General features: G+C 43.8%; 1 long non-coding RNA gene across 3 annotated transcripts in view; it reads right to left on the bottom strand.

Annotated features, from left to right (window-relative positions):
* The window catches only part of LOC137203743 (uncharacterized), a 190,122-nt gene extending 182,257 nt beyond the window's left edge, over window positions 1-7,865 (bottom strand). For all 3 annotated transcript variants that reach the window (XR_010933291.1, XR_010933295.1, XR_010933284.1), the window contains exon 1: window positions 7,799-7,865. This is a non-coding gene — a long non-coding RNA (uncharacterized lncRNA). The remainder of the gene's footprint in view (window positions 1-7,798) is intronic.
* Window positions 7,866-20,053: the final 12,188 nt, after the last annotated feature.

Genomic DNA, 20,053 nt, shown 5'->3' with positions numbered 1-20,053 from the left:
CACAGAAAAAGAAACATCATAAGTTATCACTACTACACGGAATGTAAACATGGCTACACAGGATCTGAATTACAAAACAGAACAGGGTCTCAAATGTAGAAAACCAACTTATGCTTGCTTAAGGGGAAAGGTGAGTTGGGGTGCTGCATAAAACCAGAGATTGAAATTAGCACAGATACCGTTCCATAAGCCAAATATGTAATAGACAAGAGCTACTCCTTGCTCAACGAAGTGGACTCAACACCCCATATTAAACGCCTAAGAATATACCTGACTAGTAAGAATCTTAAAACCTATGGATTTATATGTCTCCGAAAGAGAATCAAGCGTGTGCACAGCGGCATAAAAGCAGCAGTGATAGGATTGGTGAGGTTCGGTGAGCAAATGCAGACCCTTTGAAGTCATATTTCATGGTACCCATTCCATGGGTCTCAACTCTCCAGGTTTAAGGGATTCTTCCTTCACCTAAAACATGCATGTGGAACCCAGAGTATGATCCACCGTGTGATCGGGAAACGTGTTCAAATGTGTCTCAGTTTTCGTCCCCTGGTACTCGGGTGCAACATTCCAGACGCTTTACTAAAACTCTCCCCACTTGGAGAGTCAGTGCCTTTAAACTCCTGTTTGGCCCAGTTTGCAATTTCTGCGGAAAAGGAACAGGAATAGGGAGAACCAATGAGAGACTAGCTGGAGGTGTCTGGACGGGCAAATTTAACTCTCATTTCCCACCAGGAAGAGGAATTAACCAAAGGCTCAGCGTGCCATGCCGGAACCACACTAGGGCCTGAAGCAATCCTGCGGTGTTGCGGCCAGCTCACAAGAAAGCGAGTTGAAGAAAGGAGCTCAGGGGCACTGTAATTCACAAACCTGCAGAGTTAAAAATGACAGCTATCGTCCAAAAATATATTGAAGTAAGGCTGCCAAGAGGACTCGAAAGCGGGGCAGAATTGCAGGAATCCGATTTCAGGAGGTAGACTGGAATTGCATGTAAAGCATAGGAAAAGAGACAGAACGTCCACAATGATGCACTTGGCCAAAAAGGGCGTATGCGTTTTTTCCTGAATATATTCAGGAAAAAACGCATACGCCCTTTTTGGCCAACCAAGCAAGCTTGCAAAGGAAATCTGCACTACAATGAAGTCTCACTGCCCCCCTCTCAAAAGGGCCATGTGCAAAATGTATAAAATCCAGAAAGGCAGGACAGGCCATGGAGAACTGGGAACCTTGTTATGCTGATGGGCGGGATGTAAATTGCCAACAGCCACTCTGGAGAAGTGTATGGTGTTTCCTGAAACATCTACAAAACAAAGCAACAGAGCCTAGGGCACTTCCACTTATGGTCCTATAGCTTAGGGAAATTAAAATCAAAAAGACACAGCCACCGCAAAGTTTGGGACCGCTCTGTTTACAAGAACCTCGTTTACGGTACAAGTTCAATATCACAGAAAGCGAAAAATGGATAAAGAATTTGTGGTACTTACGTACAATGCAATATCACTCAGCAATGAAATCTATATCATCAGGCCCGTAGCAGCATAATGAGTGGATTCAGGTACGATGATTCTAAGTGAAATAAGTCACACAGAAAAAGAAACATCATAAGATATCACTACTACACGGAATGTAAACTTGCCTACACAGAAACTGAATTACAAAACAGAACAGGGTCTCAAATGTAGAAAACCAACTTATGCTTGCTTAAGGGGAAAGGTGAGTTGGGGTGCTGCATAAAACCAGAGATTTAAATTAGCACAGATACCGTTCCATAAGCCAAATATGTAATAGACAAGAGCTACTCCTTGCTCAACGAAGTGGACTCTACATGTCATATTAAACGCCTAAGAATACACCTGACTAGTAAGAATCTTAAATCCTATGGATTTATATGTCTCCAAAAGAGAATCAAGCGTGTGTACAGCGGCATAAACGCAGCAGTGATAGGATTGGTGAGGTTCGGTGAGCAAATGCAGACCCTTTGAAGTCATATTTCATGGTACCCATTCCATGGGTCTCAACTCTCCAGGTTTAAGGGATTCTTCCTTCACCTAAAACATGCATGTGGAACCCAGAGTATGATCCACCGTGTGATCGGGAAACGTGTTCAAATGTGTCTCAGTTTTCGTCCCCTGGTACTCGGGTGCAACATTCCAGACGCTTTACTAAAACTCTCCCCACTTGGAGAGTCAGTGCCTTTAAACTCCTGTTTGGCCCAGTTTGCAATTTCTGCGGAAAAGGAACAGGAATAGGGAGAACCAATGAGAGACTAGCTGGAGGTGTCTGGACGGGCAAATTTAACTCTCATTTCCCACCAGGAAGAGGAATTAACCAAAGGCTCAGCGTGCCATGCCGGAACCACACTAGGGCCTGAAGCAATCCTGCGGTGTTGCGGCCAGCTCACAAGAAAGCGAGTTGAAGAAAGGAGCTCAGGGGCACTGTAATTCACAAACCTGCAGAGTTAAAAATGACAGCTATCGTCCAAAAATATATTGAAGTAAGGCTGCCAAGAGGACTTGAAAGCGGGGCAGAATTGCAGGAAACCGGTTTCAGGAGGTAGACTGGAATTGCATGTAAAGCATAGGAAAAGAGGCAGAACGTCCACAATGATGCACTTGGCCAAAAAGGGCGTATGCGTTTTTTCCTGAATATATTCAGGAAAAAACGCATACGCCCTTTTTGGCCAACCAAGCAAGCTTGCAAAGGAAATCTGCATTACAATGAAGTCTCACTGCCCCCCAGTCAAAAGGGCCATCTGAAAAAAGTGTAAAATCCAGAAAGGCAGGACAGGCCATGGAGAATTGGGAGCCTTGTTATGCTGATGGGCGGGATGTAAATTGCCAACAGCCACTCTGGAGAAGTGTATGGTGTTTCCTGAAACATCTAAAAAACAAAGCAACAGAGCCTAGGGCACTTCCACTTACGGTCCTATAGCTTAGGGAAATTAAAATCAAAAAGACACAGCCACCCGAAAGTTTGGGACGGCTCTGTTTACAAGAACCTCGTTTACAGTACAAGTTCAATATCACAGAAAGTGAAAAATGGATAAAGAAGTTGTGGTACTTACGTACAATGCAATATCACTCAGCAATGAAATCTATGTCATCAGGCCCATAGCAGCATAATGAGTGGATTCAGGTACGATGATTCTAAGTGAGATAAGTCACACAGAAAAAGAAACATCATAAGATATCACTACTACACGGAATGTAAACTTGGCTACACAGGAACTGAATTACAAAACAGAACAGGGTCTCAAATGTAGAAAACCAACTTATGCTTGCTTAAGGGGAAAGGTGAGTTGGGGTGCTGCATAAAACCAGAGATTGAAATTAGCACAGATACCGTTCCATAAGCCAAATATGTAATAGACAAGAGCTACTCCTTGCTCAACGAAGTGAACTCTACACCCCATATTAAACGCCTAAGAATATACCTGACTAGTAAGAATCTTAAAACCTATGGATTTATATGTCTCCGAAAGAGAATCAAGCGTGTGTACAGTGGCATAAATGCTGCAGTGATAGGTTTGGTGAGGTTCGGTGAACAATGCAGACCCTATGAAATCATATTGCATGGTACCCATTCCATGGGTCTCAACTCTCCAGGTTTAAGGGATTCTTCCTTCAGCTAAAACATGCATGTGGAACCCAGAGTATGATCCACCGTGTGATTGGGAAACGTGTTCAAATGTGTCAGTTTTCGTCCCCTGGTACTCGTGTGCAACATTCCAGACGCTTTACTAACACTCTCCCCACTTGGAGAGTCAGTGCCTTTAACCTCCTTTTTGGCCCAGTTTGCAATTTCTGCGGAAAATGAACAGGAATAGGGAGAACCAATGAGAGACTAGCTGGAGGTGTCTGGACGGGCAAATTTAACTCTCATTTCCCACCAGGAAGAGGAATTAACCAAAGGCTCAGCGTGCCATGCCGGAACCACACTAGGGCCTGAAGCAATCCTGCGGTGTTGCGGCCAGCTCACAAGAAATTGAGTTGAAGAACGGAGCTCAGGGGCACTGTAATTCACAAACCTGCAGAGTTATAAATGACAGCTATCGTCCAAAAATATACTGAAGTAAGGCTGCCAAGAGGACTTGAAAGCGGGGCAGAATTGTAGGAAACCGATTTCAGGAGGTAGACTGGAATTACATGTAAAAAATAGGAAAAGAGGCAGAACGTCCACAATGATGCACTTGGCCAAAAAGGGCGTATGCGTTTTTTCCTGAATATATTCAGGAAAAAACGCATACGCACTTTTTGGTCAACCAAGCAAGCTTGCAAAGGAAATCTGCACTACAATGAAGTCTCACTGCCCCCCGGTCAAAAGGGCCATCGGAAAATAGTGTAAAATCCAGAAAGGCAGGACAGGCCATGGAGAACTGGGAGCCTTATTATGCTGATGGGCGAGATGTAAATTGCCAACAGCCACTCTGGAGAAGTGTATGGTGTTTCCTGAAACATCTACAAAACAAAGCAACAGAGCCTAGGGCACTTCCACTTATGGTCCTATAGCTTAGGGAAATTAGAATCAAAAAGGCACAGCCACCCCAAAGTTTGGGACAGCTCTGTTTACAAGAACCTCGTTTACAGTACGAGTTCAATATCACAGAAAGTGAAAAATGGATAAAGAAGTTGTGGTAGGTACATACAATGCAATATCACTCAGCAATGAAATCTATGTCATCAGGCCCGTAGCAGCATAATGAGTGGATTCAGGTACGATGATTCTAAGTGAAATAAGTCACACAGAAAAAGAAACATCATAAGATATCACTACTACACGGAATGTAAACTTGGCTACACAGGAACAGAATTACAAAACAGAACAGGGTCTCAAATGTAGAAAACCAACTTATGCTTGCTTAAGGGGAAAGGTGAGTTGGGGTGCTGCATAAAACCAGAGATTGAAATTAGCACAGATACCGTTCCATAAGCCAAATATGTAATAGACAAGAGCTATTCTTTGCTCAACGAAGAGGACTGAATACCCCATATTAAACGTCTAAGAATATACCTGACTAGTAAGAATCTTAAAATCTATGGATTTATATGTCTCCAAAAGAGAATCAAGCGTGTGTACAGTGGCAAAAGCGCAGCAGTGATAAGATTGGTGAGGTTCGGTGAGCCAATGCAGAACCTTTGAATTTATATTGCATGGTACCCATTCCATGGGTCTCAACTCTCCAGGTTTAAGGGATTCTTCCTTCAGCTAAAACATGCATGTGGAACCCAGAGTATGATCCACCGTGTGATTGGGAAACGTGTTCAAATGTGTCTCAGGTTTCGTCCCCTGGTACTCGGGTGCAACATTCCAGACGCTTTACTAACACTCTCCCCACTTGGAGAGTCAGTGCCTTTAACCTCCTGTTTGGCCCAGTTTGCCATTTCTGCGGAAAATGAACAGGAATAGGGAGAACCAATGAGAGACTAGCTGGAGGTGCCTGGACGGGCAAATTTAACTCTCATTTCCCACCAGGAAGAGGAATTAACCAAAGGCTCAGCGTGCCATGCCGGAACCACACTAGGGCCTGAAGCAATGCTGCGGTGTTGCAGCCAGCTCACAAGAAAGCGAGTTGAAGAAAGGAGCTCAGAGGCACTGTAATTCACAAACCTGCAGAGTTATAAATGACAGCTATCGTCCAAAAATATATTGAAGTAAGGCTGCCAAGAGGACTTGAAAGCGGGGCAGAATTGCAGGAAACCGATTTCAGGAGGTAGACTGGAATTGCATGTAAAGCATAGGAAAAGAGGCAGAACGTCCACAATGATGCACTTGGCCAAAAAGGGCGTATGCGTTTTTTCCTGAATATATTCAGGAAAAAACGCATACGCCCTTTTTGGCCAACCAAGCAAGCTTGCAAATGAAATCTGCATTACAATGAAGTCTCACTGCCCCCCAGTCAAAAGGGCCATCTGAAAAAAGTGTAAAATCCAGAAAGGCAGGACAGGCCATGGAGCATTGGGAGCCTTGTTATGCTGATGGGCGGGATGTAAATTGCCAACAGCCACTCTGGAGAAGTGTATGGTGTTTCCTGAAACATCTAAAAAACAAAGCAACAGAGCCTAGGGCACTTCCACTTACGGTTCTATAGCTTAGGGAAATTAAAATCAAAAAGACACAGCCACCCCAAAGTTTGGGACGGCTCTGTTTACAAGAACCTCGTTTACAGTACAAGTTCAATATCACAGAAAGTGAAAAATGGATAAAGAAGTTGTGGTACTTACGTACAATGCAATATCACTCAGCAATGAAATGTATATCATCAGGCCCGTAGCAGCATAATGAGTGGATTCAGGTACGATGATTCTAAGTGAAATAAGTCACACAGAAAAAGAAACATCATAAGATATCACTACTACACGGAATGTAAACTTGGCTACACAGGAACTGAATTACAAAACAGAACAGGGTCTCAAATGTAGAAAACCAACTTATGCTTGCTTAAGGGGAAAGGTGAGTTGGGGTGCTGCATAAAACCAGAGATTGAAATTAGCACAGATACCGTTCCATAAGCCAAATATGTAATAGACAAGAGCTACTCCTTGCTCAACGAAGTGGACTCTACACCCCATATTAAACGCCTAAGAATATACCTGACCAGTAAGAATCTTAAAACCTATAGATTTCTATGTCTCCGAAAGAGAATCAAGCGTGTGTACAGCGGCATAAACGCAGCAGTGATAGGATGGGTGAGGTTCGGTGAGCAAATGCAGACCCTTTGAGGTCATATTGCATGGTACCCATTCCATGGGTCTCAACTCTCCAGGTTTAAGGGATTCTTCCTTCAGCTAAAACATGCATGTGGAACCCAGAGTATGATCCACCATGTGATCGGGAAACGTGTTCAAATGCGTCTCAGTTTTCGTCCCCTGGTACTCGGGTGCAACATTCCAGTCGCTTTACTAACACTCTCCCCACTTGGAGAGTCAGTGCCTTTAACCTCCTGTTTGGCCCAGTTTGCCATTTCTGCGGAAAATGAACAGGAATAAGGAGAACCAATGAGAGACTAGCTGGAGGTGTCTGGACGGGCAAATTTAACTCTCATTTCCCACCAGGAAGAGGAATTAACCAAAGGCTCAGTGTGCCATGCCGGAACCACACTAGGGCCTGAAGCAATCCTGCGGTGTTGCGGCCAGCTCACAAGAAAGCGAGTTGAAGAAAGGAGCTCAGGGGCACTGTAATTCACAAACCTGCAGAGTTATAAATGACAGCTATCGTCCAAAAATATATTGAAATAAGGCTGCCAAGAGGACTTGAAAGCGGGGCAGAATTGCAGGAAACCAATTTCAGGAGGTAGACTGGAATTGCATGTAAAGCATAGGAAAAGAGGCAGAACGTCCACAATGATGCACTTGGCCAAAAAGGGCGTATGCGTTTTTTCCTGAATATATTCAAGAAAAAACGCATACGCCCTTTATGGCCAACCAAGCAAGCTTGCAAAGGAAATCTGCACTACAATGAAGTCTCACTGCTCCCCAGTCAAAAGGGCCATCTGAAAAATGTATAAAATCCAGAAAGGCAGGACAGGCCATGGAGAACTGGGAGCCTTGTTATGCTGATGGGCGGGATGTAAATTGCCAACAGCCACTCTGGAGAAGTGTATGGTGTTTCCTGAAACATCTAAAAAACAAAGCAACAGAGCCTAGGGCACTTCCACTTATGGTCCTATAGCTTAGGGAAATTAAAATCAAAAAGACACAGCCACCCCAAAGTTTGGGACGGCTCTGTTTACAAGAACCTCGTTTACGGTACAAGTTCAATAACACAGAAAGTGAAAAATGGATAAAGAAGTTGTGGTACTTACGTAAAATGCAATATCACTCAGCAATGAAATGTATATCATCAGGCCCGTAGCAGCATAATGAGTGGATTCAGGTACGATGATTCTAAGTGAAATAAGTCACACAGAAAAAGAAACATCATAAGATATCACTACTACACGGAATGTAAACTTGGCTACACAGGAACTGAATTACAAAACAGAACAGGGTCTCAAAAGTAGAAAACCAACTTATGCTTGCTTAAGGGGAAAGGTGAGTTGGGGTGCTGCATAAAACCAGAGATTGAAATTAGCACAGATACCGTTCCATAAGCCAAATATGTAATAGACAAGAGCTACTCCTTGCTCAACGAAGTGGACTCTACATCTCATATTAAACGCCTAAGAATACACCTGACTAGTAAGAATCTTAAATCCTATGGATTTATATGTCTCCAAAAGAGAATCAAGCGTGTGTACAGCGGCATAAACGCAGCAGTGATAGGATTGGTGAGGTTCGGTGAGCAAATGCAGACCCTTTGAAGTCATATTTCATGGTACCCATTCCATGGGTCTCAACTCTCCTGGTTTAAGGGATTCTTCCTTCACCTAAAACATGCATGTGGAACCTACAGTATGTTCCACCGTGTGATCGGGAAACGTGTTCAAATGTGTCTCAGTTTTCGTCCCCTGGTACTCGGGTGCAACATTCCAGACGCTTTACTAAAACTCTCCCCACTTGGAGAGTCAGTGCCTTTAAACTCCTGTTTGGCCCGGTTTGCAATTTCTGCGGAAAAGGAACAGGAATAGGGAGAACCAATGAGAGACTAGCTGGAGGTGTCTGGACGGGCAAATTTAACTCTCATTTCCCACCAGGAAGAGGAATTAAACAAAGGCTCAGCGTGCCATGCCGGAGGAACACTAGGGCCTGAAGCAAGGCTGCGGTGTTGCGGCCAGCTCACAAGAAAGCGAGTTGAAGAAAGGAGCTCAGGGGCACTGTAATTCACAAACCTGCAGAGTTAAAAATGACAGCTATCGTCCAAAAATATATTGAAGTAAGGCTGCCAAGAGGACTTGAAAGTGGGGCAGAATTGCAGGAAACAGGTTTCAGGAGGTAGACTGGAATTGCATGTAAAGCATAGGAAAAGAGGCAGAACGTCCACAATGATGCACTTGGCCAAAAAGGGCATATGCGTTTTTTCCTGAATATATTCAGGAAAAAACGCATATGCCCTTTTTGGCCAACCAAGCAAGCTTGCAAAGGAAATCTGCACTACAATGAAGTCTCACTGCCGCCCGGTCAAAAGGGCCATCGGAAAAAAGTGTAAAATCCAGAAAGGCAGGACAGGCCATGGAGAATTGGGAGCCTTGTTATGCTGATGGGTGGGATGTAAATTGCCAACAGCCACTCTGGAGAAGTGTATGGTGTTTCCTGAAACATCTAAAAAACAAAGCAACAGAGCCTAGGGCACTTCCACTTATGGTCCTATAGCTTAGGGAAATTAAAATCAAAAAGACACAGCCACACCAAAGTTTGGGACGGGTCTTTTTACAAGAACCTCGTTTACGGTACAAGTTCAATATCACAGAAAGTGAAAAATGGATAAAGAAGTTGTGCTACTTATGTGCAGTGCAATATCACTCAGCAATGAAATCTATGTCATCAGGACCATAGTAGCATAATGAGTGGATTCAGGTACGATGATTCTAAGTGAAATAAGTCACACAGAAAAAGAAACATCATAAGATATCACTACTACACGGAATGTAAACTTGGCTACACAGGAACTGAATTACAAAACAGAACAGAGTCTCAAATGTAGAAAACCAACTTATGCTTGCTTAAGGGGAAAGCTGAGTTGGGGTGCTGCATAAAACCAGAGATTGAAATTAGCACAGATACCGTTCCATAAGCCAAATATGTAATAGACAAGAGCTACTCCTTGCTCAACGAAGTGGACTCAACACCCCATATTAAACGCCTAAGAATATATCTGACTAGTAAGAATCTTAAAACCTATGGATATTTATTTCTCCGAAAGAGAATCAAGCATGTGTACAGTGGCATAAACGCAGCAGTGATAGGATGGGTGAGGTTCGGTGAGCAAATGCAGACCCTTTGAAGTCATATTGCATGGTACCCATTCCATGGGTCTCAACTCTCCAGGTTCAAGGGATTCTTCCTTCAGCTAAAACATGCATGTGGAACCCAGAGTATGATCCACCGTGTGATCGGGTAACATGTTCAAATGTGTCTCAGTTTTCCTCCCCTGGTCCTCGAGTGCAACATTCCAGATGTTTTACTAACACTCTCCCCACTTGGAGAGTCAGTGCCTTTAACCTACTGTTTGGCCCAGGTTACAATTTCTGCGGAAAATGAACCGGAATAGGGAGAACCAATGAGAGAATAGCTGGAGGTGTCTGGACGGGCAAATTTAACTCTCATTTCCCACCAGGAAGAGGAATTAACCAAAGGCTCAGCGTGCCATGCCGGAAACACACTAGGGCCTGAAGCAATGCTGCGGTGTTGCGGCCAGCTCACAAGAAAGCGAGTTGAAGAAAGGAGCTCAGGGGCACTTTAATTCACAAACCTGCAGAGTTATAAATGACAGCTATCGTCCAAAAATATATTGAAGTAAGGCTGCCAAGAGGACTTGAAAGCGGGGCAGAATTGCAGGAAATCGATTTCAGGAGGTAGACTGGAATTGCATGTAGAGCATAGGAAAAGAGGCAGAACGTCCACAATGATGCACTTGGCCAAAAAGGGCGTATGCGTTTTTTCCTGAATATGTTCAGGAAGAAACGTATACGCCCTTTTTGGCCAACCAAGCAAGCTTGCAAAGGAAATCTGCACTACAATGAAGTCTCACTGCCCCCCGGTCAAAAGGGCTATCTGAAAAAAGTGTAAAATCCAGAAAGGCAGGACAGGCCATGGAGAACTGGGAGCCTTGTTATGCTGATGGGCGGGATGTAAATTGCCAACAGCCACTCTGGAGAAGTGTATGGTGTTTCCTGAAACATCTAAAAAACAAAACAACAGAGCCTAGGGCACTTCCACTTATGGTCCTATAGCTTAGGGAAATTAAAATCAAAAAGACACAGCCACCCCAAAGTTTGGGACGGCTCTGTTTACAAGAACCTCGTTTACAGTACAAGTTCAATATCACAGAAAGTGAAAAATGGATAAAGAAGTTGTGGTACTTACGTACAATGCAATATCACTCAGCAATGAAATCTATGTCATCAGGCCCATAGCAGCATAATGAGTGGATTCAGGTACGATGATTCTAAGTGAGATAAGTCACACAGAAAAAGAAACATCATAAGATATCACTACTACACGGAATGTAAACTTGGCTACACAGGAACTGAATTACAAAACAGAACAGGGTCTCAAATGTAGAAAACCAACTTATGCTTGCTTAAGGGGAAAGGTGAGTTGGGGTGCTGTATAAAACCAGAGATTGAAATTAGCACAGATACCATTCCATAAGTCAAACATGTAATAGACAACAGCTACTCCTTGCTCAACGAATTGGACTCTACATCCCATATTAAACGCCTAAGAATATACCTGACTAGTAAGAATCTTAAAACCTATGGATTTATATGTCTCCGAAAGAGAATCAAGCGTGTGTACAGCGGCATAAATGCAGCAGTGATAGGATTGGTGAGGTTCGGCGAGCAAATGCAGACCCTTTGAAGTCATATTGCATGGTACCCATTCCATGGGTCTCAACTCTCCAGGTTTAAGGGATTCTTCCTTCAGCTAAAACATGCATGTGGAACCCAGAGTATGATCCACCGTGTGATCGGGAAACGTGTTCAAATGCGTCTCAGTTTTCGTCCCCTGGTACTCGGGTGCAACATTCCAGACGCTTTACTAAAACTATCCCCACTTGGAGAGTCAGTGCCTTTAACCTCCTGTTTGGCCCAGTTTGCAATTTCTGCGGAAAATGAACAGGAATAGGGAGAACCAATGAGAGACTAGCTGGAGGTGTCTGGACGGGCAAATTTAACTCTCATTTCCCACCAGGAAGAGGAAGTAACCAAAGGCTCAGCGTGCCATGCCGGAACCACACTAGGGCCTGAAGCAATGCTGCGGTGTTGTGGCCAGCTCACAAGAAAGCGAGTTGAAGAAAGGAGCTCAGGGGCACTGTAATTCACAAACCTGCAGAGTTATAAATGACAGCTATCTTCCAAAAATATATTGAAGTAAGGCTGCCAAGAGGACTCGAAAGCGGGGCAGAATTGCAGGTATCCGATTTCAGGAGGTAGACTGGAATTGCATGTAAAGCATAGGAAAAGAGACAGAACGTCCACAATGATGCACTTGGCCAAAAAGGGCGTATGCGTTTTTTCCTGAATATATTCAGGAAAAAGCTTGCCAACCAAGCAAGCTTGCAAAGGAAATCTGCACTACAATAAAGTCTCACTGCCCCCCTGTCAAAAGGGCCATGTGAAAAATGTATAAAATCCAGAAAGGCAGGACAGGCCATGGAGAACTGGGAGCCTTGTTATTCTGATGGGCAGGATGTAAATTGCCAACAGCCACTCTGGAGAAGTGTATGGTGTTTCCTGAAACATCTAAAAAACAAAGCAACAGAGCCTAGGGCACTTCCACTTATGGTCCTATAGCTTAGGGAAATTAAAATCAAAAAGACACAGCCACCCCAAAGTTTGGGACCGCTCTGTTTACAAGAACCTCGTTTACGGTACAAGTTCAATATCACAGAAAGCGAAAAATGGATAAAGAATTTGTGGTACTTACGTACAATGCAATATCACTCAGCAATGAAATGTATATCATCAGGCCCGTAGAAGCATAATGAGTGGATTCAGGTACGATGATTCTAAGTGAAATAAGTCACACAGAAAAAGAAACATCATAAGATATCACTACTACACGGAATGTAAACATGGCTACACAGGAACTGAATTACAAAACAGAACAGGGTCTCAAATGTAGAAAACCAACTTATGCTTGCTTAAGGGGAAAGGTGAGTTGGGGTGCTGTATAAAACCAGAGACTGAAATTAGCACAGATACCATTCCATAAGCCAAACATGTAATAGACAACAGCTACTCCTTGCTCAATGAAGTGGACTCAACACACCATATTAAACGTCTAAGAATATACCTGACTAGTAAGAATCTTAAAACCTATGGATTTATATGTCTCCGAAAGAGAATCAAGCGTGTGTACAGTGCCATAAGCGCAGCAGTGATAGGATTGGTGAGGTTCGGTGAGCCAATGCAGAACCTTTGAAGTCATATTGCATGGTACCCATTCCATGGGTCTCAACTCTCCAGGTTTAAGGGATTCTTCCTTCAGCTAAAACATGCATGTGGAACACAGAGTATGATCCACCGTGTGATCGGGAAACGTGTTCAAATGTGTCTCAGGTTCCGTCCCCTGGTACTCGGGTGCAACATTCCAGACGCTTTACTAACACTCTCCCCACTTGGAGAGTCAGTGCCTTTAACCTCCTGTTTGGCCAAGTTTGCAATTTCTGCAGAAAATGAACAGGAATAGGGAGAACCAATGAGAGACTAGCTGGAGGTGTCTGGACGGGCAAATTTAACTCTCATTTCCCACCAGGAAGAGGAATTAACCCAAGGCTCAGCGTGCCACGCCAGAACCACACTAGGGCCTGAAGCAATCCTGCGGTGTTGCGGCCAGCTCACAAGAAAGCGAGTTGAAGAAAGGAGTTCAGGGGCACTGTAATTCACAAACCTGCAGAGTTATAAATGATAGCTATCGTCCAAAAATATATTGAAGTAAGGCTGCCAAGAGGACTTGAAAGCGGGGCAGAATTGCAGGAAACTGATTTCAGGACGTAGACTGGAATTGTATGTAAAGCATAGGAAAAGGGGCAGAACGTCCACAATGATACACTTGGCCAAAAAGGGCATATGCGTTTTTTCCTGAATATATTCAGGAAAAAACGCATACGCCCTTTTTGGCCAACCAAGCAAGCTTGAAAAGGAAATCTGCACTACAATGAAGTCTCACTGCTCCCCGGTCAAAAGGGCCACCTGAAAAATGTATAAAATCCAGAAAGGCAGGACAGGCCATGGAGAACTGGGAGCCTTGTTATGCTGATGGGCGGGATGTAAATATCCAACAGCCACTCTGGAGAAGTATAAGGTGTTTCCTGAAACATCTAAAAAACAAAGCAACAGAGCCTAGGGCACTTCCACTTATGGTCCTATAGCTTAGGGAAATTAAAATCAAAAAGACACAGCCACCCCAAAGTTTGGGACAGCTCTGTTTACAAGAACTTCATTTACGGTACAAGTTCAATAACACAGAAAGTGAAAAATGGATAAAGAATTTGTGGTACTTACGTACAATGCAATATCACTCAGCAATGAAATCTATATCATCAGGCCCGTAGCAGCATAATGAGTGGATTCAGGTACGATGATTCTAAGTGAAATAAGTCACACAGAAAAAGAAACATCATAAGATATCACTACTACACGGAATGTAAACTTGGCTACACAGGAACTGAATTACAAAACAGAGCAGGGTCTCAAATGTAGAAAACCAACTTATGCTTGCTTAAGGGGAAAGGTGAGTTGGGGTGCTGCATAAAACCAGAGATTGAAATTAGCACGGATACCGTTCCATAAGCCAAATATGTAATAGACAAGAGCTACTCCTTGCTCAACGAAGTGGACTCTACATCTCATATTAAACGCCTAAGAATACACCTGACTAGTAAGAATCTTAAATCCTATGGATTTATATGTCTCCAAAAGAGAATCAAGCGTGTGTACAGTGGCATAAACGCAGCAGTGATAGGATTGGTGAGGTTCGGTGAGCAAATGCAGACCCTTTGAAGTCATATTTCATGGTACCCATTCCATGGGTCTCAACTCTCCAGGTTTAAGGGATTCTTCCTTCACCTAAAACATGCATGTGGAACCCAGAGTATGATCCACCGTGTGATCGGGAAACGTGTTCAAATGTGTCTCAGTTTTCGTCCCCTGGTACTCGGGTGCAACATTCCAGACGCTTTACTAAAACTCTCCCCACTTGGAGAGTCAGTGCCTTTAAACTCCTGTTTGGCCCGGTTTGCAATTTCTGCGGAAAAGGAACAGGAATAGGGAGAACCAATGAGAGACTAGCTGGAGGTGTCTGGACGGGCAAATTTAACTCTCATTTCCCACCAGGAAGAGGAATTAACCAAAGGCTCAGCGTGCCATGCCAGAACCACACTAGGGCCTGAAGCAAGGCTGCGGTGTTGCGGCCAGCTCACAAGAAAGTGAGTTGAAGAAAGGAGCTCAGGGGCACTGTAATTCACAAACCTGCAGAGTTATAAATGACAGCTATCGTCCAAAAATATATTGAAGTAAGGCTGCCAAGAGGACTTGAAAGCGGGCCAGAATTGTAGGAAACCGATTTCAGGAGGTAGACTGGAATTACATGTAAAGCATAGGAAAAGAGGCAGAACGTCCACAATGATGCACTTGGCCAAAAAGGGCGTATGCGTTTTTTCCTGAATATATTCAGGAAAAAACGCATACGCACTTTTTGGTCAACCAAGCAAGCTTGCAAAGGAAATCTGCACTACAATGAAGTCTCACTGCCCCCCGGTCAAAAGGGCCATCGGAAAATAGTGTAAAATCCAGAAAGGCAGGACAGGCCATGGAGAACTGGGAGCCTTATTATGCTGATGGGCGAGATGTAAATTGCCAACAGCCACTCTGGAGAAGTGTATGGTGTTTCCTGAAACATCTACAAAACAAAGCAACAGAGCCTAAGGCACTTCCACTTATGGTCCTATAGCTTAGGGAAATTAGAATCAAAAAGGCACAGCCACCCCAAAGTTTGGGACAGCTCTGTTTACAAGAACCTCGTTTACAGTACGAGTTCAATATCACAGAAAGTGAAAAATGGATAAAGAAGTTGTGGTAGGTACATACAATGCAATATCACTCAGCAATGAAATCTATGTCATCAGGCCCGTAGCAGCATAATGAGTGGATGCAGGTACGATGATTCTAAGTGAAATAAGTCACACAGAAAAAGAAACATCATAAGATATCACTACTACACGGAATGTAAACTTGGCTACACAGGAACAGAATTACAAAACAGAACAGGGTCTCAAATGTAGAAAACCAACTTATGCTTGCTTAAGGGGAAAGGTGAGTTGGGGTGCTGCATAAAACCAGAGATTGAAATTAGCACAGATACCGTTCCATAAGCCAAATATGTAATAGACAAGAGCTAGTCTTTGCTCAACGAAGAGGACTGAATACCCCATATTAAACGTCTAAGAATATACCTGACTAGTAAGAATCTTAAAATCTATGGATTTATATGTCTCCAAAAGAGAATCAAGCGTGTGTACAGTGGCAAAAGCGCAGCAGTGATAAGATTGGTGAGGTTCGGTGAGCCAATGCAGAACCTTTGAATTTATATTGCATGGTACCCATTCCATGGGTCTCAACTCTCCTGGTTTAAGGGATTCTTCCTTCAGCTAAAACATGCATGTGAAACCCAGAGTATGATCCACCGTGTGATTGGGAAACGTGTTCAAATGTGTCTCAGGTTTCATCCCCTGGTACTCGGGTGCAACATTCCAGACGCTTTACTAACACTCTCCCCACTTGGAGAGTCAGTGCCTTTAACCTCCTGTTTGGCCCAGTTTGCCATTTCTGCGGAAAATGAACAGGAATAGGGAGAACCAATGAGAGACTAGCTGGAGGTGCCTGGACGGGCAAATTTAACTCTCATTTCCCACCAGGAAGAGGAATTAACCAAAGGCTCAGCGTGCCATGCCGGAACCACACTAGGGCCTGAAGCAATGCTGCGGTGTTGCAGCCAGCTCACAAGAAAGCGAGTTGAAGAAAGGAGCTCAGAGGCACTGTAATTCACAAACCTGCAGAGTTATAAATGACAGCTATCGTCCAAAAATATATTGAAGTAAGGCTGCCAAGAGGACTTGAAAGCGGGGCAGAATTGCAGGAAACCGATTTCAGGAGGTAGACTGGAATTGCATGTAAAGCATAGGAAAAGAGGCAGAACGTCCACAATGATGCACTTGGCCAAAAAGGGCGTATGCGTTTTTTCCTGAATATATTCAGGAAAAAACGCATACGCCCTTTTTGGCCAACCAAGCAAGCTTGCAAATGAAATCTGCATTACAATGAAGTCTCACTGCCCCCCAGTCAAAAGGGCCATCTGAAAAAAGTGTAAAATCCAGAAAGGCAGGACAGGCCATGGAGCATTGGGAGCCTTGTTATGCTGATGGGCGGGATGTAAATTGCCAACAGCCACTCTGGAGAAGTGTATGGTGTTTCCTGAAACATCTAAAAAACAAAGCAACAGAGCCTAGGGCACTTCCACTTACGGTTCTATAGCTTAGGGAAATTAAAATCAAAAAGACACAGCCACCCCAAAGTTTGGGACGGCTCTGTTTACAAGAACCTCGTTTACAGTACAAGTTCAATATCACAGAAAGTGAAAAATGGATAAAGAAGTTGTGGTACTTACGTACAATGCAATATCACTCAGCAATGAAATGTATATCATCAGGCCCGTAGCAGCATAATGAGTGGATTCAGGTACGATGATTCTAAGTGAAATAAGTCACACAGAAAAAGAAACATCATAAGATATCACTACTACACGGAATGTAAACTTGGCTACACAGGAACTGAATTACAAAACAGAACAGGGTCTCAAATGTAGAAAACCAACTTATGCTTGCTTAAGGGGAAAGGTGAGTTGGGGTGCTGCATAAAACCAGAGATTGAAATTAGCACAGATACCGTTCCATAAGCCAAATATGTAATAGACAAGAGCTACTCCTTGCTCAACGAAGTGGACTCTACACCCCATATTAAACGCCTAAGAATATACCTGACCAGTAAGAATCTTAAAACCTATAGATTTCTATGTCTCCGAAAGAGAATCAAGCGTGTGTACAGCGGCATAAACGCAGCAGTGATAGGATGGGTGAGGTTCGGTGAGCAAATGCAGACCCTTTGAGGTCATATTGCATGGTACCCATTCCATGGGTCTCAACTCTCCAGGTTTAAGGGATTCTTCCTTCAGCTAAAACATGCATGTGGAACCCAGAGTATGATCCACCATGTGATCGGGAAACGTGTTCAAATGCGTCTCAGTTTTCGTCCCCTGGTACTCGGGTGCAACATTCCAGTCGCTTTACTAACACTCTCCCCACTTGGAGAGTCAGTGCCTTTAACCTCCTGTTTGGCCCAGTTTGCCATTTCTGCGGAAAATGAACAGGAATAAGGAGAACCAATGAGAGACTAGCTGGAGGTGTCTGGACGGGCAAATTTAACTCTCATTTCCCACCAGGAAGAGGAATTAACCAAAGGCTCAGTGTGCCATGCCGGAACCACACTAGGGCCTGAAGCAATCCTGCGGTGTTGCGGCCAGCTCACAAGAAAGCGAGTTGAAGAAAGGAGCTCAGGGGCACTGTAATTCACAAACCTGCAGAGTTATAAATGACAGCTATCGTCCAAAAATATATTGAAATAAGGCTGCCAAGAGGACTTGAAAGCGGGGCAGAATTGCAGGAAACCAATTTCAGGAGGTAGACTGGAATTGCATGTAAAGCATAGGAAAAGAGGCAGAACGTCCACAATGATGCACTTGGCCAAAAAGGGCGTATGCGTTTTTTCCTGAATATATTCAGGAAAAAACGCATACGCATTTTTGGCCAGCCAAGCAAGCTTGCAAAGGAAATCTGCACTACAATGAAGTCTCACTGCCCCCCGGTCAAAAGGGCCATCGGAAAAAAGTGTAAAATCCAGAAAGGCAGGACAGGCCATGGAGAATTGGGAGCCTTGTTATGCTGATGGGCGGGATGTAAATTGCCAACAGCCACTCTGGAGAAGTGTATGGTGTTTCCTGAAACATCTAAAAAACAAAGCAACAGAGCCTAGGGCACTTCCACTTACGGTCCTATAGCTTAGGGAAATTAAAATCAAAAAGACACAGCCACCCCAAAGTTTGGGACCGCTCTGTTTACAAGAACCTTGTTTACGGTACAAGTTCAATATCACAGAAAGCGAAAAATGGATAAAGAATTTGTGGTACTTACGTACAATGCAATATCACTCAGCAATGAAATGTATATCATCAGGCCCGTAGCAGCATAATGAGTGGATTCAGGTACGATGATTCTAAGTGAAATAAGTCACACAGAAAAAGAAACATCATAAGATATCACTACTACACGGAATGTAAACATGGCTACACAGGAACTGAATTACAAAACAGAACAGGGTCTCAAATGTAGAAAACCAACTTATGCTTGCTTAAGGGGAAAGGTGAGTTGGGGTGCTGTATAAAACCACAGACTGAAATTAGCACAGATACCATTCCATAAGCCAAACATGTAATAGACAACAGCTACACCTTGCTCAATGAAGTGGACTCAACACACCATATTAAACGTCTAAGAATATACCTGACTAGTAAGAATCTTAAAACCTATGGATTTATATGTCTCCGAAAGAGAAACAAGCGTGTGTACAGTGGCATAAGCGCAGCAGTGATAGGATTGGTGAGGTTCGGTGAGCCAATGCAGAACCTTTGAAGTCATATTGCATGGTACCCATTCCATGGGTCTCAACTCTCCAGGTTTAAGGGATTCTTCCTTCAGCTAAAACATGCATGTGGAACACAGAGTATGATCCACCGTGTGATCGGGAAACGTGTTCAAATGTGTCTCAGGTTCCGTCCCCTGGTACTCGGGTGCAACATTCCAGACGCTTTACTAACACTCTCCCCACTTGGAGAGTCAGTGCCTTTAACCTCCTGTTTGGCCAAGTTTGCAATTTCTGCAGAAAATGAACAGGAATAGGGAGAACCAATGAGAGACTAGCTGGAGGTGTCTGGACGGGCAAATTTAACTCTCATTTCCCACCAGGAAGAGGAATTAACCAAAGGCTCAGCGTGCCACGCCAGAACCACACTAGGGCCTGAAGCAATCCTGCGGTGTTGCGGCCAGCTCACAAGAAAGCGAGTTGAAGAAAGGAGTTCAGGGGCACTGTAATTCACAAACCTGCAGAGTTATAAATGACAGCTATCGTCCAAAAATATATTGAAGTAAGGCTGCCAAGAGGACTTGAAAGCGGGGCAGAATTGCAGGAAACTGATTTCAGGACGTAGACTGGAATTGTATGTAAAGCATAGGAAAAGGGGCAGAACGTCCACAATGATGCACTTGGCCAAAAAGGGTGTATGCGTTTTTTCCTGAATATATTCAGGAAAAAACGCATACGCACATTTTGGCCAACCAAGCAAGC

The sequence above is a fragment of the Pseudorca crassidens genome, chromosome 1 (assembly GCF_039906515.1).
Source record: "Pseudorca crassidens isolate mPseCra1 chromosome 1, mPseCra1.hap1, whole genome shotgun sequence".
Taxonomy (NCBI): domain Eukaryota; kingdom Metazoa; phylum Chordata; class Mammalia; order Artiodactyla; family Delphinidae; genus Pseudorca; species Pseudorca crassidens.
Note: the sequence above shows the minus strand (reverse complement) of the source record. Positions and strands in the feature narration are given on the sequence as shown.